The following is an 8813-nucleotide window of genomic DNA, read 5'->3' as shown; positions in this document are numbered from 1 at the left end:
GTAGTATCATAGGAGTAAACAAGTGATAAAAAGTCATAGTATAGTATGTTAAAAAACTGTATTATAGTAGGAGGAAAGAAGTGAGAAAAAGTCATAGTATAGTATGTAAAAAAAACTGTAGTATCATAGGAGTAAACAAGTGATAAAAAGGCATGGTATAGTATGTTAAAAAACTGTAGTATAGTAGGAGGAAAGAAGTGAGAAAAAGTCCTGGTATTGACAGGCAGATTGATTCAGGGTATTCGAGCATCGTTTGTCAAGTGCTGCAACACTGCCAAGCCATTTGAGCGAAAATGCTAAAAATCGACAGAATAGAGGTTATATTGAAATTGCTTTTTAAAAGTGTATTCAACACTAAGTAATTCAGTCTGACTCACCCTCAACTGTGTCTTTCAAAAGCAAAATGACTGAATTTCTGGGAAATGATGCACTCTCCACATTGAAGATGACATGTCTCATACTGTTGAAAATAATCCTCAGCTGAATTCAGATGTGTCAGCTTGCCTTGGATAAGCAGGTATTGAACTTAATTGATAACTGTGCCAGCATAAAAGAAAACACAAGGACAGACAGCTGAGCGCGCTGAGGGTTCTCTGCATTTGCACTTTGGCAGAAAGATGAGGAGGCAAGCTCATTTGTGAGGAAGTGGTTATACAGAGAAAAAGAGAAACTACACCTTTCTGTTTTCTTCCCCGCAGACATTGTAGTGACCCTGAATGCAAAATTGCCCAGCCCTATTTGATCAAAAACACTTCCTTCCGTTTGATAAGTTGAAAATGATAATCTTGTGTTCTGCCTCAAAGCGGTTTCCGGTGCTATGGCACTGTAAACAGTGTTTTTGCTGAATACCTGAACCCAGAGCAGCCTTCTCGCCACCCAGGGAGAATGCCTTTGACTAATCCCCAAGGCTTTCTTATCAACTGGGATTCAATAGAGCCTTCAGTTCCCAGAAGCCAGGCTAACCTTTATCTTGCTTATTTTCCATTACTGCATCTCTTCCTTTTCTCTCCACAACAAGGTGATTGTAGGAAAAGGAGACCTGTTAACTGTTTACACTTTCCAATATGCACATTGTTTCCCCAGTGCACGTGGATGTGAAACATGAAAGCCGTTGAACCAAATGGGAAATTTCCACTCCATTTGCCATGCAGCCAATCAGTGAGCAGTGACCCAGATAAGGAGTGTGATATTGATGATGACAGCAATAAAGATGTATTTTCACCACAAGCCTTCCTTCTAATTAGGTTGATCTGGAGAGAAAATAAATGAATTTTGACAAAACGCAAAAGAGGTGGTGTGCTGGGAGGATTAGACAACAGAGTGTGACAGCAGAAAGGGGGCCGAGATTCAGAACGTTTCACGGGGTTATGTGAGTCCACTGTTGGGGAATGGGTGACAATTACCAGTGAAATGAGATTCGGGGACTTTAGGTGCCTCCTAAATACAGCATTTGGTCAAAGTAATTGTTCAGGGTCAAGTGGGTGATACTCATTAGTGATGCTTTGGCTGTTTTTGCGTCTCTTCATAAGCCCCTGACCTTCAGACAAACAAACAGTGTGTACAGTATTAAAAGTGTACTACTGTTTCAGGCTGCTTGTTAACTGCTGCTGTATTATATCAAGGAATGCCCTTATTATAAGTGAATACCTAAAGGCTGGTGGTGGTCTAGAGGGCTGGTGTGGATCTGATTAGAAAAACAAACTGCTTTTAAAAAGAAGCATGAGGAATCTGCATGGGATCTCTCCCCTCGCTCTGCAATAAAAGGAAAATTACACTTACACATTATTTGCTATTGCAAATATATATTATCATAAATGTATATAAAAAGTTGGTCCTTCTGAATAAATAGGCAGCAATTGAGCCACAGTTTCCTAAAATCTAGCTCTGGCTTTTGCGCCCCCGGTTTAGAGACTCACTGTGTTCTACTTCTGTTGCTTTGAATGTTCTGTCATTGACAGAAGGTGGGAAATGTAAAGTTTTATATTGATTAAACCATTTATTTTGGAAAATATCTGCATGGATATCAAATTGCATATCAACCACATTGATGCCCTGCAGTACTACTGGGCAACTTGTGGTTGACAATTTATTTAAATCCTTAAATCCTGATGATTTTAATCATATCAAACCTAATCCGAATACTATGTCTGGAAATGATTCTGCTGTTAATGTATTCACACTTTTCAGTCACAATTCTATTCTAGTAGTTACAATTGTCAGTGACGGAGTCTGCTTTTCTGGCTGGATGTGAATGTTTTTTTTTTACAGACGCACTGTTTTCACTGCGGGGGAACATTTTTACATAAAATCCATAGTTTAAATTGAAAAAATGAAGTACAGGGTTAGGGTTAGGGTTAGGGCCCCAAGTGTGGCCAGAGTGGATAGGAAGCAATCAAGCAAGCAAGTGAGCAGGTCAGCAGCCAAAGGGCCAGGAGGAACAGTCATGCATGGCAACACTGAAACACCAACCTCTACACATCCTCCTGGAGGGAGCATAAAATCAGCTGCCGCATTAAGTTTCCACAGCGGAGGGTAAGATGGGGGATGTCACCCCACAGCAATCCGCTGCACACTCAGCAGGTGTTGACATCTAGATTAACCTTGGACTGCTGTGAGTCCAATCCTTCTGGAAGGAAGTGTCTTATTAGAATGCACACACAGAGCTCATGGCCAATCCCTGGCTTCTGAGGCTCCCAGGTACTGCCCCTCATCCACTGGCCTGTCAATCAAAGGGTCATTCAAACATTGCTGCAGGGACGTGGGAAACATTGAGACTAGCTGGGACTTAAAACCCAACAATAGCTGACACATATTACATTTAAATACCAGGTGTATATGATGAGTGATACCTTGACTGCTCCTACATAAGCTTTTCAAGTTCACTCATGAGGGAGCAACAGCACATGTGTATATGTATTCCTTTTAGTATGTGAAGTACCCATTCCTACACATTCCACTGTGTTGCATATAGGAATAAAAAGATCATTATGTAACCCATAGTTTTAGCTTCTCTTCTTAAGCTGAACCCAGACAGTGAATCCAGCTTCTGAATTATTCGCTGCTCTACAGTGGAAGGCAGAGATAAGCCGTTATCAGAAATGAACTCAGGTCTATGTCCGAGGAATCAGGTCCCGACCTAGTCCAGAGTTTCCCTTTAACACATGTAGCACAGGAGAATATCTGTGTCTAAGTATTGTATTGGGAATATATCCCTACAATCTCTAATGGGTAAGAGGCAGCAAAAGTGATTTAGCCTCTAGTCTCTCTCTCCCTCTTTCCCTCTGTCTCTCTGTCTCTGTAGACTACAGCCAACACAACCCTGATGGAATCCACGTACCTTTCCCCCATGCCCGGCCAGTAGAACTCGCAGCAGAGTGCTGTCTACCCCATCATGCGCTGCAACCTCATGGATTTCTCTCCAGACCTTGTGGCACCTGAAACTCGGACACACAAGGTGGATGTGTTCAAGTGTGTGGGAATGAATTATTTTCTGGCACAAAATGTTTAAACTTGTCAGCTTTTCCAGTGCTGTAACTCTCTAGGCTTTCTGAAGCATTGCCTTGTGTTCTAGCTTTCCTGGATGTGTTTGCCTCTTCCCAAACCTTTTGACAGCTTGCATGTCAGGGTCACCAGCCTTCGCTTCCTCCCATTTACTGCCGACCCATTCCCCTCCTCCGCTGGGGGGTCAGTTTGATGGCAGCCACATTGGCAATTGGTTCAGAAACCTATGGAGCACAGGGAAAACTGATACAGTGCATCAGCATTAACAGTACATTGCTTTTACCTGAGCAGTATTTGACATTAAAATACAAGAGGCCAACCTTTTTCCCTGGACGTGCAGTTTGCAAGTGGGAATCAGAATATACAGTGAAGCTCTTGTCAGGTAATCTTTGAACTGTTTAGGCACTGTCCATTTAGGACGCAAGAGCTCCAATTTGAATTAATTCTAATCCTAAAAAGGCAATCACCTGGCCTACAGCAGAGGGTACTGGCCAATTTATCTATGCAGACATCTTGTCTGCGTCTGGTCGTACCCCACTACAATCCACCACGCGAGAACTTCCCTTCCTTGGAATTTGGAATTTAAATCGTAGCTGCTGTATAAGGGACACATAATAATATATTGGTATATCATATAGTGTATGATAAAACATGATAAAAACATGGCGACAGGAAATACTAGCTGAGGTGATATTATTTTCTTCCATCATTTGATCAACACTTGTTGTTTGGCTGCTGTTTGATTGTTAACAAACAGCGCAGACAGATGTGGAGCCCGTTCTGCATCTCTCGCAATCAACTGGGAGAAGCTTGGAGAGCAACATGCCACACATTTCCATGGAGACGGTCAGCTCTGTCTTTTCTCCCTAATGTAACCATTTGTCTGTTACTTAACCCACCATCATGGACCAAATACCATTTTCCTGCGACATACAACACACATGTTAACTTCCGAAGCTAAATTAATATTCTCTGGTACTGACAAGTCCCACAGTGGAAGGTACACAAGCTGTTGCCATAGCAACTTTGATTTCAGATGGGGGGATGTTCATTAGACCTGATACAACAGTCTACGTTCTGGCCCTCCTCATGAGCATGAACAAAACATAGTTGCATAAGATAATACACCTTTCAAAACAAGGTTTCAAAGAATGTTTAATAAAAGGTATGAAATGTGATTTTACAAAAATGCCACCTGCAAGAGTAACCAGTTTACTGGCCACTGGTATGAAAACACTGTCACCTTAAACTGGTAAATGAAGAGAGTTACAATACTTGAGAGACAATAGAAGGCCCCTTGAAAGGGTCCAGGGTCTCTTAAATCCAGGCTCAGATTACAGTTTTAAAATCCTAAACCTTCGTCCACAGGATCAAGACAGACAAGACACGTATGTAGCTCTGGCCTCATTGTACATTCTCAGCTCTAATCAAAACTTTCAATGGAACCAACTGTGCGTCCTTTCCTTTTAACGGTCCACCACAGCTGAGTGTGTGAATGCAACTTAAAGGGGAACTCCTCTGATTTCACACACACAGTAAAGGTTAGTTCACTTGTCATGGCTGGTAGCATTCAGCCTGTTAGAACATTTGTAAGTTAGCTTTTATCTTTTGTGGCTCTGCAGGTAGTTTTCTTATGTTTGATAAAGATGACTCTAGATGGACTCTTTTGTAAAGTTAGTACAGCAGGGGCAACTCAGGGTTCATTGTCTTGCCCACGGACACTTCACTATGGGACTACAGGGTCAGGGACAGAGCCACCAACCTTCTGATTGGTAGGCAACCACTCTACCACTCAAACAAAATGACGACATTGGTTGCATTTTGAAAATGTAGGATAATTTACCAGGTTTCCAGCTATTTTGAATAGCTAACATTACTGTATTGTGTGAACACAATGATTTGGTGTTTAGCCTTTCCAGAGCTCTAACCCTAACGTTATGTGCCAACGGTCCACACAATGCAGAGGAGATAGTCTGTCAAGGCAAGATTAGGGTTTGTCTAATACTGATGAAACAGAAGGCTGCAGGCAATAGGATGGATGCTTTTTGTATTATAATTTCATACATATACATATATATATTTATACACACATACAAACAAACCATTTTGTGAGGCTCTTACTGGGCTGGTTTGTCAGTCCAATCTGGCAACAGTGCTGACAGTTTAGAACAGTAATGTCCCAACAAACATGGTAATGTACCAACAAAGGCAGTGAAGAAGAAACAAAAACTGTTGCAAAGAACATACACAATGAATGATTTAAATTATTCCAAAAAAAAATCAGCTTTGCTAGTGTTTTAGAGGAGGGAAATGCGCCTAACATATTTGTAAGACCTCAAAGATACATCTACAATGTAAACATTACAACCCCACAGGGCACCTTTAATGTCTTTTGATTCATGTCGTTATTGCAATAACTCATAATATGAACATATTTCGGAGCAATCCACTTGAGTTCATCCCTTTTCATCAATTATAGATTTAATGTCACCTGTAAATGAACTGTCAAGATGGCTAAGGCCAGTAACCCCAAATCCAGGCCTCAGACACCCATGGGTGTGTACGGTCATTCTGCTAGCTTATCTGTCTTATCTGTCTTAGTTAATCTGGTAAAATGATTGTCCAGGTCTCACAAGCATTTATATATGTAGAAAGGACCTTGTGTTTGTCATATATGATGTATTTATTTGTATCTGTAAAACATTACACAGCAACTGTAAGCTGTGCTGAAGTGAGGTGTTTGGTAGCTCACTAACTACAAGCAAAGGTAAAGAAATCTCCAAAAACAACTGTTGTTTAAATATGTGGTCAGGAAAACAGAGTTAAAGACACCACCCATATTCCTTTTAAAAACACACTGTATGAATATGAGTTCATGAGATATGGATCAGATGGCCTTATATTATATTTGATAACTGTAACAACCAACATTAGAAATGCTCAAATTAAACCATTAGGCAGTGCTTGTTTTTTACTACACTTGTTGGTTAGGGTTAGATCCAGTTAATGATGCTTTTGTGAGCAGCAAGCCTTCTGCCATGTTGATTGCACCCTGATTAGCCAGCTGAATGGAGATCATATTGGGCCAAATTACCACAGACACAGTGATTAGTTCCTCAGCCTGCCCTATGAGAAGCTCTGAAAATGGCACGGCATGGTTGAATGTACTAGCCTATATGATGAGGGGGTAATGATTAGCATGGATTGTGATTTTTTAATTGAAAACTAACACATGAGATGACCATAAATGTGATGCTGAACCCTACAGTATTCGAACAAAGTCTCAAAATTCTCTGTGACCCTTTCTACTGTTACAGTTTCCGTATCAGCACACCTCTATACATATTCTTATTTTGCAACAAAGTGGTGAATTTACTCAGCAGTAAACTTGCTGACTGGCTGCTCACACACTGTGGATGTCATGAAATGAAAGGTTTACACTAAATCCCTGCAAGGAAGAGGGAACCTATTTCAAGTTAAAAATACTTGATAGAGCATGGGTCTCTTAGTTAAGGTCATGGGGGAGCAGAGGATTAAATAGTGTTAAGGACACTACAGTGGTGAATGAATATGAGTTAACTATTAATATTCCACTTCAGACCTGGACATTTGGTAGATTATATATATATATATATATATATTTTATACATATCACTCTTGTAGCCCATTTTTTTGGCCATCTAATATAGGTGCCTGCGCCAAACCTTATGTTTTGGAGTCTAATTACACTTAAATGTCTGCATAAATGTATTGCTGTGCTGAAGTCCAGGCCTTCGACCTATACAGGCATTGTGATCCGGGACTACGGATGTGTGATGGAAGGATTAATATCCCATTAACTTGAGGGCTATGAATGATGATGATGTTCAAAGACTTTTCTTCCCTTTCTTAGCCTCTTTGGAGTGGAGCACCGTGCCCCTATCGAAGTGCAAATACTTTAAAGATCTATAGTCCATTAACAGTAGGATTTTCAACAAATCATTTCTCAGGCAGCTCACAGGCATTTGCTGGATGTTCTGCCATGCCCTGTGTGTGTGTGTGTGTGTGTGTGTGTGTGTGTGTGTGTGTGTGCGTTTGTGCACAGCAAAACTGCCCACTCTGTATGGCTGTGAATGCTCTGGTTCATGTTTTCAGGGATATACAGATTAGACATGCTCTAAATTCAAATAGCCTCACAGCTCAGTAATTCAACTCTTACCCACATTCACGTTGTGTGTGTGTGTGTGTACAGTAGCAGTACATCAGACTCAAAGAGCCAAGCGCCCTTTTCATAGCCAAATCCCCCTCTCACTTACTCACACAGACACACACACTCACACTGCCCTCTTCTTTCAGCGATTGCATTTTAAAATGCAGCTTTGCCTTTGTTAGAAAAGAGAATACTGCTTTCTCTTACTGCCAAAGTTAGCCAAAAACAAAATATGCAACAACCTGACAGCCCCTTCTGCAGCAGGAAAGAGCATCTTTTTCCTTTTTGGATTAAATTATGTATAGAGGTTTAGAAGACTCTCCGTGGCCACGGTGGAGTTACTTTGCTCATTTTACTTATTCAGCGTGTTGGCCCTTAGGCTCCATTAGCGTTGGAGAAGTAGAGCTCTTTCCTCAGCTCTTCATAGTCAAACACAGCCCAACGTAGAGGAAACCCACTGTGTCATGTGCCGTCTCTGTATGTTCTGTTTTCTTTGGCTAAGGGACGATTTCATAGCTGTAAGCTACGATAGCATGCACTGCCACAGGCAGTAGAGTCCCAGGGTTTGCCATATTTGTCTACATGAGGTGACATTGTTGCTCTGCACGTCTTTAATATGAACTTGTCTTTTTGTGTTGGCTTGTCTCTGTGAATCGGCGACGGAGAACAGAGCATGTTTATTTCCCTGAAATTTGCAGTGCTACAGCTGTCACCAGGATGAGGTGATTTGTATGCACAGCCTCTGCACACAAAGTATAATGCCTTGAGTGTTCATTTCATATCACCATACCAGGTGGGTTATTATGGAACCCACGCAACTTCTAAGAAAGGCTCGCCCTTCCAGAGTAACCACTAACCCTAACCCAAAGTAACGTGACCTGGATTCTTCAGGTCCTTAACCACTCCAGGTCAGTGTCAAATCCCAACCAATCAAGCTGCTTTGTAGAGCGGGCCTTTCCTAGAAGTTGTGTGTGTTCCATATTAATGCATCCCAGGCATTGTATCATAATTGAATGAGGGCATTTTTTATTCCGTTTTTATTCCTTTGTGCCTAACTGTCAGTGTGGAAATTCACATTACTCTGCCACTCTTCTTCTTGATGTGCCATAGTGAGAGTAATGTC

The sequence above is a fragment of the Etheostoma cragini genome, chromosome 1, assembly GCF_013103735.1.
Source record: "Etheostoma cragini isolate CJK2018 chromosome 1, CSU_Ecrag_1.0, whole genome shotgun sequence".
NCBI lineage: Eukaryota > Metazoa > Chordata > Actinopteri > Perciformes > Percidae > Etheostoma > Etheostoma cragini.
This window is presented reverse-complemented; position numbering follows the sequence as displayed.